The sequence below is a fragment of the Lepidochelys olivacea genome, assembly GCF_965140295.1.
Source record: "Lepidochelys olivacea isolate rLepOli2 genome assembly, chromosome: 11".
NCBI classification, from domain to species: Eukaryota; Metazoa; Chordata; order Testudines; family Cheloniidae; genus Lepidochelys; species Lepidochelys olivacea.
In genome coordinates, this window is record NC_140421.1 from 57,966,215 (window position 1) to 57,987,162 (window position 20,948).

Below are 20,948 nucleotides of genomic sequence, written 5' to 3' on the forward strand. Positions count from 1 at the left end.
ATGTGGAGGGATCATGCCCAGCCTAACCAGCAGCAATACACATGAGAGAAGCTTTCTAAAGAAGAGCTCCGTGTAAGCTCAAAAGCTTGTCTCTTTCACCAGCAGAAGTTGGTCCAATAAAAGATATGACCTCACCCGCCTTGTCTCTCTAATATACTAAGGACAGTAATGTCTCAATATGTGCAATTAGTTCTGGCTGTTGTGTAAAACCAAAGTCTATAGTTCATCCAAAACTGTTGGTGGATGCACATTCGCTAGTGCATTCTGGTGCTGAGCTTGCAGTCTCTCTCTCTCTCTCTCTTTTTTTTTAATCAAAATAATTTTTTACCAAATTTTCACACACCTGTTCCCTACTCCTGGGCTCAGACAATGGAAATTAACATGTGCCTCATCACATGGGATCAGGTTAACATTAATGAAAGGCTTACATGGCACTGTTACTTTTTTCTATATTATTTGCCCATGGTTTTTATGCTATTTTAAATAATCATACAGCTTCCAAATACAGATGCATCTCAGGCCAAATGTCAGATCCCTGCATGTCCCTCCTTTTTTAGTCTCATTTCCCTAATAAGTAATCAGATAACTGCATGCACAGAGAGAGCTTGCCTGTATAATAACCCATCTCTTCATTCTATCCCTTCAGACTAAAACATTAGGTCATAACCTCCTTGGAATCCGTCCCATTCCCAGAGCAATAGACAATGTCATCACTCAAGACACTGAAAGCTAAAATGTTTTATAAAAGAAGCTGAAGGCAGAGTTTATGGAGAAAAGCTCTCTTCTTCACCAGTACTTATTTTAGATATGGTGATGGTACCATATTTTACTGTTTCAGACATGTACAATAGACCTACCACAAGATGTCATAACAGTAATTAACTTGTCACTACTATATCTCAGTCTTATTTCTTGTAAAATTAGGTATATAGGAGGAAAGAATAATATTAAAGAATGAAAACTTGTCTAGGTACTTGGGCACTAAAGATGGTATAATCACTTCATGCACCAGACTTTCACTTCTGGAGATCTTGCTTTTTATCTCTTAGGAGAAATGAGAAATAAATGTGAAAGGGAAAAACATTACTAATGGAATGACTGTGATTATATCTCCTAACCAATCTGCAGCTAGTCAAAATTCTCTGTTTACGAGGAGCCTGACTGGAAAAGCAGGTGAGTGTGAGCAGTCAGAATAGAAATCCGTTGAAGAGTTATGTGGGGAAATTGTACAGTCCATCAGCCGGACTCATAATTTTGAAAAACTATGAAGGTGAAGTTCTACACTGGAAAGTGACTATAGCACCTTGTGACTGAACAGCTCTGCTCTCTGTCGTTATTCAGCATCATATCTGCCAACTTTACTGACTAAAATAACATTTCACTACCTAGTTTAGCCCAACAGAGACAAAATAGCTATGGGGGAGTGAGCTGGATTGTTTCTGGCTTATGGATCCTTAATAAAATTGTTAATTAAACTCCAACTGCAGGGCAAAATACTGCCCACAGTTAGACTGTTCAACCCCATTGAAAACAATGAATTTGGCTGGCAGAATTTTTATTGCTGGTGAGTTACGAGATGAAGACTACAGCCTGACACTGCAGGGCTGACAGAGCCCTGGAACAAAACCCATCTTCTTACTTGTGAACTAAGCAAATTGAAAGTTGAAGTCCTTGAGATACAGTAACTCCTCTGGGATTGAACCTGGGTAAATTAGAAGCACCCTTTGGACTCAGTTTATTGAGTGAAGGAAGTAATCATTTTAAATAGAGCTGTGTAAATAATTCATAAGAAATGTGGACACATTTCAGTTTTTTGTGACTTGTCAAAACACAGACCATTATTTTCTCCCTTTTGTTACTTAGAATTCTCTCCCTAATAATTTCTGATCTGTATCCTGTTCACAAGCAGTTAGATGAGAGTAGTCAATGTTCAATAGGCAAGTTTAATTGGAGGTGAAGATGACACAGTAGATTTATCTTTCCTGATTGGATGAGTGTAACTCTTAGCATGAGGTTTCTGGTGTGTACACTTGTGGTTAGAAATGTGAAGTTCACAGTCAGTGAATATTCTGCCATATTTCTTTAAAATGTTCTTTGGCAAAAATTTCTACTAGAATATTTAAAGAAAGTTCATATAAAATAGTGCAAATGTCATCAAAGAAGCTAAAGATTATGCAGAGACATTTATTTTAGGTATCTCTCTAAGGTACATATATTGCCTCCATTGCCATAGTATCTCACCATCTTTAATGTATCCTCACAACATCCCCGTGAGGTACAGAAGTGCTATTAAGCCCATTTACAGATGGGAAACTGAGGCACAGAGAGACTAAATGCCTTGCCCATGGTCACACAGGAAGTCTATGATGGCGCAAGGAGTCGGTACTGGGTGCCCAGGCTAGCACCTTAAACACTGGGCTATGCTTCCTCAGCCATCTGACTCTCCATTTTAAAACACAAAAAATACATGTACAAGAGTTGCAACCGGGTAGTGGGGTGGGGGCAAGAAGAGATTGGAATAGATGGGAAAAGAAGGGAGAGATCTGGGCTATGGCTCCTTTAAAGGAGTTATGGGAAGATGTAGAAGAATAAGGAAAAATTGGTCAAAAGATGAATCACCAAGATAGAAAAGCATGAGACTTCATCAGCGCTATTCTTACCCATGTCGTTCTCATTTCAGTGAGAAGACGTATCAGGAAGTGTGCCCTTTGTCCATCTCTTTCTGTACAAGTCACTGATCACAAGTTAGTTTGTATTCTATTGTGTGCAGCATGTTTCAGTGTGGAAGGGAGCTGAATTTGAGGGTGAAAAATCTAGTCAAAGTGTTCCTATTGTGGAAGAGAGACGGAGGAAAGGAATGGTGAAAAAAGATGATTAAAGTGGTAGAGAGATTGTGACTGAGAGGCTTGGGATAAATAGGACACAATGACTAATGACCAGGTCATCCTAGGTCTCTTCAAATCTCCCCCAAGTCCAGGATGCTCAGGAATAGCTTTGAGATGATAAGATTTTCACAGGTTACAGCTTCCCCCTAAAGTAGTGTGAGTCTGAGTACATACAGTGGGAAAAGCATCTGATGCCTGATGTATAGTAACAAAACAAAGCTGTGGCCATAAAAGCAAATCAATAAAAAAGGGAGGCAAAAGCAGGTGAAGAAGTTAATTGCTGGATGTGAGCTAAATAATGTCCCTTCCAGAAGGTTTGTTCACTGACGTCAATGGGTGTCCAAGTATAGCAGGATTTAGCCTTTAGGAAATAAATCCAGATTATGGCCTTGATGGGTTCCCCCCCCAGGGTGCCACCTGGAACTGGAGTACCACTGAGCCCCCCTGACCCACCAGCCTGGGCTTCCCCTCACACTATGCTGCTGTGAGAAGTTGCAAAGCCCTCCAAGCTTGCCCTTTCACCAGCATTCATGCAGGTAGGGACACACCCAGCTGCAGTTACATGCAGGCTCTCTAGCCACCAGCATCTCAGCCTAGGACCCCAGAGCAGTACCGTCCAGCCCTGGTCAAATCTGGCCAGTATATTGGTTTGACACCCGGTCCACCTCTCCCTCAATGTGAAGAGGACCATGCACACTTGTGGTAACCAAGATAAGATTTTCCCCAGGCACCTTAGTCAAACATACACTGGTTTGGATTAAAATATAAACTTATTTTATTAACTTCAAAAGGATATATTTTAAGTAATTATAAGTAATAGCAAACAGATCAAAGCAGATTACCTATAAACAAAACTGCAAACTGAGCCTAACATACTAGATAGGTAGGATATGAATTAGCAAATTCTCACCCTGAGTGATAACAGACTGGCAGATTCTTAAGGCACAAGCTGCCTTGGCTTTGCAGCTTGCATTTCCCAGGTTTTCATACTCAGTCTAGAAATCCCTTTAGCCTGGGACCATCATTTCCCACAGTTCAGTCTTTGTTCCTCAGGTGTTTCCAGGTGTGTGGTGTTGTAGGGAGAGTGAGGTCCCATCATGATGTCATTTTCCCCCTTTTATATCTTCTTCCCACTCGCTGGAAAGCTTTTTTGCTGTGACCTGGGTCAAACAGTTCCCATGGTGTAGGACTATCTCCGAGAGGTTTCTATTGTACATAGTTCCTAGGGTAACCCTGGTGCTTGTGTGCTTTTCCTCAATCAGCCATTCACATTGTTTGGCCTTTTTACTGTTGTACCTGAAAGGCCACAACATGTTTCAGTAGCACATACTTAGCCAAACTTCATCACTTCACATACAACAGTAGCTCATACTATCCAACCTGATACTAATGTTGAACAGATCAAGACTTTTAGAATGGCACCTTACAAGACATACTTTGTACAAAACATATTCTAATTACATGACAGTGGTAAATATTGGAGTGCCAGGGTGTCACAATGACCATTCTCTTCATAGGTGCTGGTGTTTTATTGTGCGTGCACCTTCGGAATACAGACACTTGAATCCAACTGAAAGACCTGAATTAAAGCTGCCTAACAAGTAGTGTCTCTTAATTTGCCATCTATTACAACACCTCACATGTTTTAGGTTTCCCTGGATATCTTGCATTATACCTGAGTGTAAACAGATTTTATTTGAGTTGGTAAAAGTGCTCTTGTTTGGTACTTCTTGGGTGAGTTCTCACTCTTTCTGCAGGGAGGCCTGATAGCAGCAGTGGGCCACCTCGTGGTTGAGAAATTATTCATCAGAGTACTTTGGTTTGGGGTTTTTCCTTTGTACCAGTATCTGGAATTTTCATTATTCTCTCCGAGCTAATCCCCAGTACGGCAGCAGAGTGAAGTAGGCACTGTGCTCAGGGTTATGTGAGCTGAATCCTGTCAGCTCTCCCTGTGCCATTGTTCTGTGGAGAGCCAGCTCTTGTATTCTGTTAACCATGGTGAGATTTACCCGACGGTCTTTTCCCTGGCTGGACCAGCGAAGAACACTGACTAAAAGCAACATGGCTGCTGATGGAGGAGACCAGGGGTGTGTCTACACTTCAAACGGAGGTGTAATTTCTAGCTTGGGTAGACATACCTGTGTTAGTTCCCACTGAACTAGAGTGCTCAACATAGCAGTGTAGCCACAGCAGGGTGGGTGGTGGGACAGGCTGGCGGCCCTGCGCTTGCCCCTTCTGAGACACTCAGAGTAGCTAGCCCCTCCTGTCACTAGTACTGCCACGCTGCATTCTATTTTTAGCATGGTAGCTTGATCAGAGCTACTACAGGTATGTTTCCTTCAGCTGCAAATCACACCTCAGCTCTAAGTGTAGACACAGCTTGTGTGTGTTGGGGAGTCTTTCTAGGCTGAAGGGCTGAGCAGGAGGAGTGGGAATGCAAGTACTTGTTAACTTATATGGACTCTCACCTTTCCCACCCCAGCAGCTCAGCAGTTGTTTAGTGTCCCACTCTGGCCAAAGTTTCACAGTAGCTTTCTTGAAGTTTCTTGTCACCTCTTGAATTATATGGCAACAAGGGCAAAGCAGACTGGACCGGAGATGACCAGCTTCTCAGGGTTTATGAAGAAGGGGTTGCTAAAAGCAAAGACATTGAGATAGTGCTTTGAGGTTGCAGCTTTTCCCCTTGTCTTTCTTCTCTGCAATCTATTGTTTGGGTCCCTTAATATCACAGTGAGTATGGGAACCCTAAGGTACCAGAATGCCACCGGGTCATTGGCAGGGCTGACAAAGTGAATGATATAATGGGAAGGGTAGTTGTGAGGTCACCCCATAATGTTTCCTGCAACCACCAAATCCAATATGTGGAAACATATCTCCAAAGTGGGTTGGGGAATATTGCTGAAGTCACATGCGTGGAAGGATTTCAGGATCAGAAGTGGGTGCACACCACAAGATGCTCTTCAGGAACAGTCATTTGCATTTTTAAACTAATCTGCTTAGATTCAGATTTTGTTTTTTGCATCTGATTTTCACAAGATGTCTAGTGAGTCAGTTTCCCGACAGGAATATTTGCTTTTTAAACTAATATTGCAGGATATGTGTGGAGCTGAGCATAAAATTCATAATCATGAGTATTTGCACCAGAAACCTGAATTTGTTTCATGCTATCAGCTGAGGAACTGAAAATGCCTTATGAACTGTATGCCCAGCCAAACAGCTCAGATTAAAAATCATGAATTTCAAATACTCAGCAAACAGTTTGTGAGCAATAAATAGGCTGAAATTTGTGCAACAATAACTTCATGGGACAATTTCAAACAAATTTGTGAAAATCATTCTCTGTCCAGACAATTCGCATACAGAGTAAAGAGCTCTATTTGACAGATAAATTGTTTGCTAAGAACAGTTAGCTGTCCTTTGGACACCAAAAGGAAAATTAATTATTATAAAGCCAAGTTTGAATTATTAGTAGTGCTGGAAGATATTCCCCTGTTAAATTTTTCATAAGGTGCCCATTAATTTACTAAGACACAACAAAATCAGACTGTGGTAGCAGACAGGATCCTTGGGATTAAGAATTAGTGATTCAAATTCAGAAAAATGCACTGGGGAAAGCCTGGTATATGAGGACATATTATATACCAGGGAAAGTGTGTGTGACTTGAGATACTCTGTACAGGTTAAAGTCCTGATTAGGAAGAAGCATTCCTGAGATACAACATGCTACGGAACGTGTAAGGATCTAATTGAACACCAAATGGAGGAAATGGTGTCACCAGATATAGCATCAGGGAAGGTTGCATTGACAAGGAACTGGTAAAAGATGGGTTTTGCATATATTCACACTGTAAAGAGCACGTCAGCAAAAGTTTGAGTGGGTCTCCTAGAAAGTTGAGAACAATTCTTTGTGCTTGGCATTCATGGTTATACTTTCAGTTCTCAGTGTCTTTCTGGAATGATTTTCCAGTGAAATTGGATATCTTGTAGACAGACTGTGGGCCAGTGCTTAATTTGTAATGAAAGAGGTGTCAGGGCTCAAGCAATTTTTTTTACTTTCCTAACTGATGCAGCAAGCCCAGAGGTGCTGGGGCTGTGAACTGCCAAGTCCGGAGGTGCTGGGGCTATGAACTGCCAAGTCCAGAGGTGCTGGTGCTATGAACTGCCAAGCCTAGAGGTGCCAGGACTCAGCCCTGGCACAAACTAAGCACTGCTGTGGACCAACTGGAAAAGGAAGAGATATGTGCAAAAGCATTGTGCTCACTGAATGCTGACCATTTAGACATACTTCAAAGGGAGAGGGTAAAAACACAGCAGTACTGGGATCTTGGCCAGTCTGAGGGTCAGATCCTTAGCTGGTGTAAATGAGCCCAGTTCTATTGAAGGTGGCAATGGAGCCATACTGATTTGCTCCAGCTGAGGATGTGGCTCTGAGCGTGTAAGAAGCTTGTCACTTGGCTAGAGGCAGAAGATCAGAATCTTGCTCAGGGCAATGTTGTTAGAATGTCTGGCAATAGAAGCAGATCGATGTTGAGACACATTAACTAATCATCTGCTTCAAGTCTGGCATTTGTAGTCCCAAAATTGCTGTTAGTTAAATGATATAATATCCTATTAAGAGCATCATAGATACTTACACTTAAGATGCATCTAGAGGTTCTCTTTCTAAGACAGCTGATGATCATGTTTGCACAAAGTACTAGTCCTCAAAATCAACCTGATTGACCCTCTGTGGTTAAGTCCCTAATTGAGTGTAATCAAGATTTTAGAACACTGGAAGAGATTGAATATACTAGGTCAAGAATTAATTTTCAGGTGGCAGCAGAAGATGTAGCTAAATAAGATACTTGAGATATGTAGTATTTGGATGAGATTCGAAAGAGAAAAAATGGTACTATTCCTGCTTGTTCGGAGGTGCACATGGAGAAAATTAGGGGTTATAAATGAAGTATTTGTATGCCTGCTCAGAGGGGCCCTGGTGGACCAGCTACACTTAGTACAATTAGAAACTAGATAAAAATTATGTTCAGGCAGCTGGAGTTGAAGCTTATTTGTGCTGCACACTGATGGAGAGGGTGTCTGCAGGAAGAGCAGTAGGGGTTTCATATCTTCTAGTCATAACAGTAGCATGCAGTAGCCAAGAGAGGTGATGGTGGTACCCTATAAACAAAATAAACTCTGACTTCATAACAGCCACAGCAACCATGATCAGCTGGTGCTCCCCATATGTGAAAACTGAAGAATCAGTGATTGCAAGAGAGGCAGAGAAACAATTTACCGTGGTGTGTACTGACGTTGGTAAATCTGTTTCTGATTGATTGTGTTGTTCCCTTGCCCCAGTCTTAGAGTCTTGGGTGTGCTGGTTCTCGATGACATTCAGGACCTGCTGGGCCTCACAAGACCTAGACATGATTTCACATTCTGGGAAGATCCATTCCTGACACAGATTTTGGGAACCACCAAAGACAGAATTTCCCTCAAATAAAGTATCCCTAATACATACCTCATGCCAGAAAGTCTAACCAATTGGTCTAGAGTTAGCATAATGTAATGCAGTCACAGGGAATGTGAGTTTGGATGCTGCTGAGGCCCCAGGATTTGCAGAATCTGGCAGTGCTATGGTGACGTTTCACACAGTGGGGGTAGGAAGGGGCCACAGACTTGAGGAGCAGCATCTATGGCTTTTAGATGGAGCCTGGTGTTGTGTCCCAGATTACTGAGAACTCCCTGAATCGAAGCACTGAGACTCAGTGAAGAGGCACGTAACTTTCACCTTTGACGCTCATGTTGGCACTATGCAGTTACGTGCACAGTACTGACTAATACGCAGCAATGTTCTCTATGAGGGTGTGAGTTCTAATATGCACAAATGTGTTGCACATTAATTGGTCCATGTAGACCTGGCTGATGCACGCTGAGGTTCCTGAATGGGCTTTAATGTAGTGCTGTTTAAAGCGCACTAGGGAGCCATGGTGTACCATGTGACCGGCATCCGAGTGCTTCCTGTCCCCGGGGGGCAATTGGACTGAAGGATTTGCACAGTGGTCTTGCCACACCGCTTGCCCATTCCCAATGCCCTGACAATGGGGCTGCAGAGGGAGCCCCCGTGGAACTGGGCCACCTGCTGTGTGTGGACTTCCGAGCTAGGGGTAATTTTCCCTGCATGTGCACACCTCCTCACACTAGGGCATGTATAAATAGTAGTGTAGCCATGCTAGCCCTGGTAGTGACAGTGGAGGCTTGGCTGAGCCATGCTGAGTACAAACCTGCCTGAAACCAGTGGGTACATAGTCTGCATGTCTCAGCCCTGCTTCTGCCACCCGCACCCGTCCTACCATGATACTTGTTCCAGCTCAATGAGCACTAATGTGAGTGTGTGCGCGAGAGCCGGGGAATCCCATCCCATCTTCATAGTATAGACAGGGCCTAAGACTAAAAACATCGATAGGGCTCCCATACGTCTGGGTTTTCCCGGACATTTCCTCCTCTTTGATCCTCTGGCTGGGCAGATTTTTCAAATAAAAGGAAATGTCCAGGGATTTTGCGACGCAGACGTTGCACCTCAGAAATTGCATCCCAATTGGTCCCTCCACTGCAGCTGTAGCTGCCAGATCCTGCCCACCCATGCCCTGGTTCCCAGCCCTGGGGAGGGGGAGAGGCCTGAAGGGAGGCACTCACTGGCGGCTAGCGCTGCGTCCTGGGCTGCCCTGCTACCATGACAGGAAGCAACACTGTCTCCCACCTCAAGAGTGAGGCCTCAGGTACCCCCTCCTCTGCTCTCCAAACACCCCCTCCCATCCCAGTACACACACACCCCTCCAGCACCCCCTAGGTACCCCTCCCAGTATATCCCCCCCAGGACCCCCAAATATCTCCTCCAGTACTGCCCAACTGCATCCCCTCCTCCAACTCCCCTTTTATCCCCCTCCGACAGTGTCCTCTCTTTGGGAACCTGAAAGATGGTAACCAGATTTTCTTCTAGTATCCTATTTCCAGGACAGGTTTGATTTTCTAGATTTCTTATCCTAATGAAATCCAGATGTGTGCTCTAATACATCATCACAATAACAGGTGAGGGAAAGTAATGGAAATTCTTCTGGATACAAGTCCTTTTAGACCTATAGCCGATTGAAATAGGCTCCTAGAAGAATTCTAATGAATTCGCTCCTCTTCAAAGAGAATAACAGCAGTATTGGTACCTCTATGAATACTACAGAGAAACTTAAAATAACTGGTGTATAGTAGCTTCTTAAAGTGGTAAAGCCAGATCCTCAGCTGGTATAAACAGGCATAACTCCACTGATTTCATTTACACCCGGGAAAGATCTGAATCATCTGCTTCTTTGTATGGCTCATGTAGATCTACATCTGACCCATGATGTCAATACAAGTAAGCAAAAAAATGTGACCTAAAGTTCCTTGATAATTGGCCTATATTTAATGAAGTTCCCCATTTGAGGAATGCCGCCATGTGTTTATTTTACGAACTGATCTTTTGATGGATGCATACATTTAAGAAAACCAACAAAATTAAACCCCACGACTCGTTGCAAATTGCATGGTGACTGTGTTACTTGCTTTATTTATTTTGAAATTCCAGGTGTGGCAATGATTGGCAACGATTGGCTTGAATTCCTACATGTAAGCCTGCTGCTATGGGCTGAGTGTGGGCCAGTGTCTTACAATAGCTGATAAGTTACGGAGCGTTGTCAAGCTATATTCTTATTTTAGGAAGCATACCCTAATTACCCATGTAGTAAGATCATTGCACGATACGCTCCAGAAAGCAGCTCTATACCTTGGTAAAGCTGCCGGAGGATTTCAGTCTATAACCCCCTCAAATTGCAGTAATAGCATTGGGAGACGTCGGGGCTCAGCACCTCACATATGGTGCTTGTCTTCCAGAATTGGAACCTACTTTGCAACAACCAATTGCAACTGCCTGGTTGTAAAGGTGATAAAAATGTACGTGCTGTGTTTACGTAGGGGTGTGCATTCAATTCAACGCTATTTCATTTTAACTTGCAAATAAGTATTTGATGTTGGCTAAGACTAACCTTCAGGCATGCCTCAGCGCATGTAAGCAACAGTTGATTCTGTGCTTCTGAAAAGTCCGCTTCTTGAATTAGGATTCAAAAGTTGCAAGAAGAGTCTATTTTTGGCTACCCTTAATACTGCAGCGTGAGGTAGATCTTGCCTCTCCTCCACAGCCATGGACGGCTCCAGCTGTAGTGGAGCTGGCCTGTTTCTCATGTGTGGGGAGAGTGGGGAAGTTGTGCAAATAATAAGGCAGGTTATTCATATATCGGTGTTTGCAATGCCTACTTCAGAGGCGCTTCCATGGAGAGTCCTGTGCATTCATGTTTGGTGCGTGGGTCAGGAGAGTGGGTCTGGCTGAAAATTTTCAGTTGAAAAATGGGGGTTTTTTGGTAATGAAAAAAATCATGGAGAACTTATGTTTCTTTTGAATTTTCCCTGTTCTTCACTGTTCCTGATTATCACATGGCTGATGCTTCCTGCTTGGTCCTTTTACGTTGGGACTGGCCAGAGTTTTGTTCACAAAACTCAAAATCTGTGTAATCAACTAAATTCATCCTTGGTATAACTCCACTGATCTGAGCCTGAACTTTGCACTTCTTTAAAATCCAGTGATTGAAGATCCTATAGATCTTTAAAATATGAATGATTTTAGCCTCTCAATATCCCATGAAGTAAGTGGGTATTATTACCCCCATTTCACAGGAGGGATGCTGAGGCTCAAGGGAGTTAAATTAGGTTGCCTTCTGTAATGGAGGATGTCTGGCAGACCTGAGAGAGACAGCTCAGATCTACTGACTTCCAGTATGTGCATTAACCGTAAGACCATCCTCCCTCACTTTGTACACAAAGGGATCTTTCACCTAAGGATGCATAGGGCCCAGTTTGTATAATTCTAATGAGCACTGACGAGTTCACTAAAATGAACTCCCTGCTGACTGATGACACTCTAGACTCCAGAAAATGCAGTCAGGAAGAAATACAGAGAGGTTTACATATATGGCACTAAGAGTAGCAGGATGAAGGATAATGTAGAAAGAAAGAGGACAGTAGCCTCCTCCAGAGAACACTCCACAGTTCAGTTCCCTTTTCCTTATTTTAAAATCACTCCATATTAAATGCTGTCTTGCAAAGGGAGACCATTTACAAAGCTAAAACTGTCTGCACAGCTAAAACTCTGGCCAAACACTGGGATCGCCCTTTAAAACACAATATGGCTGACAATGGGAAGAGCTCTGAGAAAACAGTTTGGTATCTACTCTTCTGTACTGTGCCACATGGCAGAGCTCAATGTGCTGAGACAGAGGTGTTCTCCTGAATGGTTGGACTGCAAGATGGGTACCATTTGTTAGCAGAATACTTCAGCACCCTCCCTGCAGAAATAAGGACAAACCTATTTAGGTTCATATGGAAATTTAACAACGTATTTAGTACACGTGCTCCCCATCGGCCCCTTGCATTCAAATATCCGAACTCTCTGTGAATCTTACCCTCTCCTGGGAAATGCAAGGAGCGTGTGTGGAAGAGAACTGGAGAGACTGCGTGTAAGTGATGCTGTAGAACTGTACCGGCATGTTTCTTCAATTCGTCTGAGCATGTCAATGTATTAAACCTGTTAAATTCACAGTGAAACAGAATTTTATTATTAAACCCCCTCATTTTTAGCTCTGTGTATCCCCACACTGAGAATCAGAGCAATTTGCAGTGCACTACTCAAAAGTGAGGGTCAGGGGAGCTCTTGGAAATAGAGTATTGTTATATTTAGCCTCTCTGGTGCACTCCTGGTCTCCAGTCCAGGCGACAGCTGCCAGAGCAAGGTGACGAGTGCAGCCCTCTGTGCACCACAGATTGGGTGTTCCACAGAACATGCCCTGGTTCCTCAGGTTAGGAGGTGGCAAAGAAAGGAGTGACCAGTATATATATATATAAAACTGTGTGCGTGTTAATCTTCCCACCAGATCAGTGTACTGGAGCTACCTGTTGTATTAACCAATCCTCTAACTGGCTGAAAATCCCAAGAAACTTTGCAGTGAGAAGAAAAGGAGGACTTGTGGCACCTTAGAGACTAACCAATTTATTAGAGCATAAGCTTTCGTGAGCTACAGCTCACTTCCTCAGATGCATATCGTGGAAACTGCAGCAGGCTTTATATATACACAGAGAATATGAAACAATACCTATTCCCACCCCACTGTCCTGCTGGTAATAGCTTATCTAAAGTGATTTCCAGCACAAATCCAGGTTTTCTCACCCTCCACCCCCCCACACAAATTCACTCTCCTGCTGGTGATAGCCCATCCAAAGTGACAACTCTGCAGTGAGAGAGACTGAGGAGCACAGCAGATGAACCTTTGATCACTGAAGATCCAGGTTTAAATCCTAGCTTGCGAGTGATGCAAAGAGTTTGATTCTCCCATCTTATTCCCTAGGGCAGATATGATCCTGTCACTAAACAAGGCTATGGTCTAGGAACATTTGGACCTCTGTGTGTGTGTGTGTGTGAGAGAGAGAGAGAATTCCTCACTTCAGTGTTCCCCCTGACCCAGATGTGGCGATAAATAGAGGTTCCGGATCCTGCAGACTGACAAACCAGCTGCTATTCTCAGACAAGCTACCATGTCACGGAAAGGATCTCTAGCAGACTCCAGACTTGAGGCAGAGTTGGTGGTAAGGGCAGGAGTTCCTTCTTCAGCTCAGTGAAGCTGAAGAAAAGCAGCTGAGTTCTTTGCTGAGCGTGGTAAATCAGAGCAAATGAGACGTATCCAAAGCAGGAGGCCAGAAAAAGAACAAATGGTATTTTTGCCAAGAGTCACGCTGCAACAAAGGAACAGCGATGTAGCAGTTTAGCTTCCCAAACCAACTTTATTCACACAGTGACAACGTAGGCAGCCTGTAACGCGGAGAACATGCAGGCAATCTTACTGAGATTAAACCACATAGATGGGTGACCTTGTTATAAAATCCTGGAAATTGTTCATAGCAGGGCCCTAAAGACCAGCCCTTGCAGAGCAGGAAAGACCCTTACCCTCCAAATTAAGGTTCCAATTCCTTTCAATGAGGAATGGTCAACAGCTGCTAGCCCTTTCCATGGGACTGACTGTCCATGCTACAGCCCGTCTCACGGATGGCTGGGCCCTTGCACGGGTGTATTTCTTCCACTGAAAACTGGGAGGCCTTATCCTGGGGAGGCAGATCTCTTTAAAACGCATCAGTGCATGGGAAGCTGAACAAGCAAGGTGCTTGGTTATGGTTTTCATGGCAAGAACTACTGAGCTGAGCTATCGGCCGGTCTCTAAGAGAAAAACAGGGAGAGTGAATGTAATGAAAAGTGACGGTGGAAACAAATGTACATGGCAGAAGCAGTAGCAACTTGAGAGGGAAGCCTCCATAGGGTGAAGCTGAAACAATGAGTGTGGTTAAACATCCCAGCAAAACGTGATGTTGAATAGCAAATTCTCTGTAACAGAATCCAGTGTGGTGAAAGATGGGGGTTAAATGACATTGTCCCTGTACACACATGGTCTAGGCGCATAAGCCTAAAATAATACTTTGGTGCCCATCGCTCTGTGTTTATGGAATTTTTTTAACCATGCACGGGTCAGGTACTCAGTTTTATGCTTTCTCTGAAGGAAGGTGCCTCAGGAGTTGTACTGTGGAATCCAGGCTGGAGTGCTGATTCCGTACAGACTCTGAGGGAAGGATATCGTGAAATGAGCTCTTCTTGCAATGACCATGCAGGAGTACAGCTGTTCAGGGCATTTGTCTTGCAGGTCTCCTCTGAGTATCAAGGAATGTTGATCCTGTCTGAGTGAGTTTGATATCTGGTGACATCTATCAGCTACTTCTGTGGCCCTCATTACCATATATCTGAGCACCTCACAATCTTCTGATGTAATTTATCCTCCATGTCCCTCTAATGAAGGGAAGTCCTACTGTCCCCATTTTACAGATGAGGAACTGAGGGACAGAGAAATTAAGTGACTTGCCCAGGGTCATATAGGAAATCTGTGGCAGAGCATGAAATTGACCCTGGGACTCCTGAGACTCATGTTAGCTCCCTAACCACTGTCATACCCTTCCTCCCCAGCCTGAGCAGCTCAACTTAGTCTAATTTTCAAACTCAGTCTTCAAGGTAATACTAAGCTAGAGCTAGACTTCTAGTGGCAGCTTTTGATATGGCACACCACAAGCTTCCCTTTAAAAGGAAACAGACAAAAGAGAGCCATACAAAGCTTAAGCTGATTAATGTCTGTTATGTTTTCTTTCTAATGAAGACTGTTATGTAACAGATTGAAAAACAATTTCTGGAATACAGAATTTAAACATGGAATAAAACATGTTCTTGCTTAACAGCAGAATTCCTCAGTGGGGGAAGCTGATGGAGCTGGAAGTTTGTGTCTTTCAGTTAGAAGTGTCTGTTTCCAATTCGTGAACCTTGTACAGTAAAGAAAAGTTTACACTATGCAAAATAATTGTTGGCATTTCACCTGGCCTCTGGAAGGCTTGTAATGCTCTTTCCAAAGACAAAAATGCTCCTCACATTTAGGTGATCCAAGAACTGTTGCACTAGCCCTTTCTCTGGGAAAGCCCTGAGACCCTCGCCATTCATGCTGAGTCCGTGGGAGCGTGGCTGGGAGCCCAGCGTGTTCCAGCTGCACTGACTAAGCTGGTCCTCACAGTGCAACCCCACAGTCCTCCTGCCCACCGTTCTGGAAATGGGACCATTGGTGTGTTTTGCTTCGACTCCAGGGCATCCCATGGGTGCAATTCTTTTGGAAGCCTTTACATGTAAAGCACGCTCTTAGGCTGCGATTGGGCAAAGTGGGTAAGTGTTGAATCATCTCATTGAGTTCAGTGGCATGCCTCACGTTTTTAAATTTAAGCATGCACTTGAGTACCTTTCTGAACTGGGGCCCTACTCAGCAGCTATTTTGTGCTCTTTGCCCCCTGCTTTGGGGCCGGAACCCATGCCTTCTGCTTTTGTGCTCTTTGCCCCCTGCTTTGGGGCTGGAACCCATGCCTTCTGCTTTTGTGCTCTTTGCCCCCTGCTTTGGGGACGGAACCATGCCTTCTTCAACAAAGGGAGCTTCCTGTTGTGCTGCAAGCTGGCCACCTGGAACACGTTGGCACCAGCAGTGGGATATGAGGTTGTGATATTTGGTCCAAGCTGAACTTCACCTGTTAGAACATCTCTATATATGCTAAGATGTCCCAGCAGCTGGACACACTGCTTTAGGGGCAATGCAACTCAACAGTAGGAACCTGGAAGAGTGATCTGATAAGGGCTGTGTTTTGCTGCTGTTTTCAGGGCAGTGCTTTTGAAAAGTTAAAAAATGTTACTTGCAAGTGTTTTAATTTACATTTTATTGAAACCCTTCCCACAAGAAGGGGAGAATGTGGGGGAAACCCCCAAAGCAGCAAGGTAAAGGAATGTGGGTGGGAAAGGAATGGAAGGAAGGAAGTCAGTGAGGGGAAAGGAGAGCGACATCTTGGTAAAGTCAGACCAGGCTTTTCAAAATTGTCTGAAGTCCCTTTTCTCTGCAACGTTACCTGCCTTTTAGCTGCCAGGTCAGCCAGATCGCTGGACTAGGCGCTATCCCTGGAGGCAGCCTGCTCTTCCATCTGAACAGTATGCTGTGCGGCTCCAGACCCTGCTCTGGAGAGCCAAGCTTTCCGTGAGTTGGAGAGCTTTCAAGATGATAGGGCCAACCCCCAAAACACAGATCCTGGAAATAATTTGTAAGGAGGTCTCCATTACCATATTAGCCCTCTGACGTACATCTGCCCAAAAGGATTGTATCTTGGGATGGGCCCAACGCCAGTGTGTGTCCTCTTGAGCAGGAGTTTGTTTGGCAAGGTCCATGACCATAACCCATGCCAGGACTAGTGGGAACGAAATGTAATTTTCTGTCTAATCATCCTTCATGGTACATTGATAGTACAATGTTTCATGTTTTGCAAGGTCTTTCCGTATTGGTCAGCATTCAAGCATCTACACCAATCGTTGTTTCAGCCCAGGCCCAGGCAATCTAAATTAGGAAGGGTGTTTTGGGCCAAGAAATTGTAGCAGGCTACAGTAGATTGGGTGAATCTATGGAGCTTTCTCCACGTTGGTGTTGCTGGCACTTCCAGGGCATCAAGACCAAATAGATCCTTCAAGAGATGCATAAGTTGTAGGTAATACCATGCCATTGGACCAAGTAGGTTGTATTGTTGTGGTGTTTGGAATGGCAAAAGCCGATCCTCTGAGATCATTCGAGAGTCCCAAACCAGCCCCTTATCCACCTACTTTTGCCACATCCATGGTCTCTTGTTGATTTTCAACAATGGGTTCCCCCAAACTGCAGCATCAATGTCTGAGAAGGGGTGGAATTTAGATTTTCTAGCCAAGCTGGCCCATGTTTGTTTGACAGCCAATATTGTAGGGAACATTTAAAGATCAAAATGGTAATAGGCTGAACCCAGTATTCCTGCCGATGGGAAGGGATGGACCAACTCCCATTCCGCCAGTATCCAGGGTGGGGTCTCCCGTGAGATGTTCTGGAGCCCCAGTGGTGCCTCGCTAAGGATAAAGGCTGTCTGATAGTGCTGCAAGCTGGGGAAATGGAAGCCTCCGGATCGGCCTGGGAGTTGCAGTTTACATGAAGCCAGTCTTGGCTACCCTCCTTGCCCTCAAGAAATATTTTCAAAATTTCGTTCCATTTCCTAAAATAAAAGGGAGGAATATTAACTGGGAGACCTCTCAGGAAGGGAAGCACATTCATATTGATAATATTAATATTCCACCAAAGGGTCAGGGTTCTCCATTTGCCCAAATCTCTCACTCCTTTGGCTGAGACGGACTCTAGATTAATTTTGACCAGATTCTCCTCCTCTCTGGGGATGGGTATCCTTAAATGTTTTGTATGTTTGGGTTGACACCTAACATGCCAATGATCAGAGGTTCCTCTGTGAGCATGTTTGCTTTTGCCCAGAATGTCTCACTTATGCCAGTTGCTTTTATATCCCCAGAGGTGATTTAAGAGGTGATCCCCAGAGGTTAGATACAGAATCGTTCGGTTTAGAGACAAGAACAAGAGCACTGTCAACATAAAACACAATCTTGTGCTCTATGCAGTGTTGTAGCTGTGTTGGTCCCAGGATAATAGAGACGTAAAGTGGCTGAGGTAATATCTTGTATTAGACCAACTTCTGTTGGTGAGAGAGACAAGCTTTGGAGCTTACATAGCGCTCTGAATCTGAAGAAGAGCTCTGGGTAAGCTCCAAATCTTGTCTCTCTCACTAACAGATGTTGGTCCAATAAAAGATATTGTATCCCCCACCTTGTTAATCTTGTGCTCTGTTTGGCCAATACTGATGCCACGTATGAGTTGATTTGTATGGATAGCAATAGCTAAAGGCTCTAGAATTAGATCAAACAGCAAGGGTGAGAAGGGATGTTACTTAAATGTAAAGAAAATTAAAATATTTTGCAATATTTTTTCATGTTTTTACACCCCACTTTCTCCAGGAATGGTGATTGGACTATAATTGACAAGTATAAAAGAACTCCAGTGTTGGTGCACCACGGGCATGTTCTCGTGCATTACTTGCACAGTACAGAGGACATCCCTAGTGTTTGCATGCCCGTCACTGGCAGTTGCTGTCCAGTTCTTTACCATGAGGACTGGCTTTGGCTGGGGAATACCGCTGCTTGCTGTGCGTACTCATTCGGGAATACTTAGAATAGTACCCTGTTGCTTTAGCAAAGTTTGTGCAAAATAAAGCAGGGCAAAATAACAAAGGAGACACATTCAAATAGCAGTGTCAGGCTTCTTCAGAGGCACCTCTATCTGTCCTTAAGCCTTCCAAAGGCACCTTCAGCCTGTTCCTTGAAACCACTAACTTAAACCAGGGATCAGCAACCTTTGGCCAGCGGCCCACCAGGGTAAGCCCCCTGGCGGGCCGGGCCAGTTTTTTACCTGCCGTGTCCAGAGGTTCAGCTGATCACAGCTCCCACTGGCTGCGGTTCGCCGCACCAGGCCAATGGGGGCTGCGGGAAGTGGCGCGGGCTGAGGGATGTGCTGGCCACTGCTTCCCACAGCCCCCATTGGCCTGGAGTAGTGAACCGCGGCCAGTGGGATCTGCGATCGGCCTAACCTGTGGATGCAGCAGGTAAACAAACCAGCCTGGCCCACCAGTGGGCTTACCCTAGCAGGCTGCGTGCCAAAGGTTGCCGATCCCTGCCTTAAACCATACATTACAATATGTTTTATCATTTAGTCTTTAACCCTCAAATCAGACTGTGCAGGGACCAACAGCATTTACTCCAAAAGGACCCTAGAAGCTGAAGCAAAGAAGCACAACAAATTGGTTTATAAAACAACTGATGCCTCTAAAACTGCAGTACTGCATAGTTTGTTTTGTCATTTCATGCAAAAGGTCTCTCTTTGCTGAGGCTGCAAAGTTTGGGGCAGGGAGAGGGGAGAACCCACTGCCTATTCTTCAAATCATGTACACTGGGTTTTGAAAAATTAGAAAATCCTTTTATTTAATTCAACATCCTTTTAAAGTGTATGTGGAGGAGACTAATTACACACGACAGTCAAACTGCTAGTGGGCCTTATTGTAATGTGACTAGAATCATAGATTCCAAGGCCAGAAGGGACCACTGTGATCACCTAATTTGTCCTGCTGTATAACACAGGCCATAGGCCTTCCTCAAAGTAATTCCTAGAACAGATATTTTAGGAAAACATCCAATTTGATTTACCAGTTGTCAGTGGTAGAGAATCCACCAGGACCCTTAGTAAATTGTTCCAATAGTTATTTACTCTCACCGTTAAAAATGTATACCTTATTTCCAGTCTGAATTTGTCTAGCTTCAGTTTCCAACCATTGGATCATGCTATACCTGTCTCTGCTAGATTGAAGAGCCCATTATTAAATATTTGTTTCCCGTGTAGATGCGTAATCAAGTCACCCCTTAACCTTCTTTTTGTTAAGTTATATAGATAGACTCAATGAGCTCAATCATTATAAGGTATATCTTCTAATCATTTAATCATTCTCATGACTCTTCTTTGAACCCTCTCCAATTTATTAACATCCTTCTTGAATTGTGGGCACCAGACCTGGAAATGGTATTCCAGCAGTGGTCACACAAATGCCAAATACAGAGGGAGAATAACCTCTCTACTTCTACTCAAAATTCCCCTGTCTATGGATCCAAAAGATTGTATTAGGTGTTTGGCTATAGCATTATTTTGGGAGCTCATGTTCTGCTGATTACCCACTAAAAACTCCAAATCTTTTTTCAGAGTTATTACTTCCCAGGATAGAGTTCCCCATCCTATAAGTATGGCCTATGTTTTTTGTTCCTATATACATATGTTTATATTTCGCCATACTAAAATACATATTGTTTCCTTGCACTCAATTACAAGAGATCCAGATTGCTCTGAATCAGTTACCTGTCCTCTTCCTTATTTACTAGTCCCCCAATTTTTGTGTCAGCTGCAAAATTTACCAGTGATTTTATGTTTTCTTCCAGGTCGTTAATAAAAATGTTAAATAGCACAGGGCCAAGAATCAATCTTGGAGGGACTCCACTGGAAACACCTGCTTGATGACAATTCTCTGTTTATAATTATATTTAGTTAAATGGTTATCCATTTATATATGATAGCATCAGTTAGCCAGTTTGTAATCCATTTATAGTGTGCCATGTTAATTTTATATTGTTCTAGCTTTTTAATCAAAATGCTGTGTGGCACAAAGTCAATTGCCTTACAGAAGTCTAAGTATATTTCGTTAACACTATTACCTTTATCAATCAGATTTGTAAGTTTGATGAGCTATTTTTCATAAACATGTGTTAATTTGCATTAATTACATTACCTTCCTTTAATTCTCTATTGAGTCCTTTATCAGCTGCTCCATTACCTTGCCCTAGATTGAGGACAGGCTGACAGGCATATAATTACTCATGTCATCTGGTTTACCCTTTTTAAAAAGTGGTACAACATTAGTTTTCTGGAACTTCCTTAG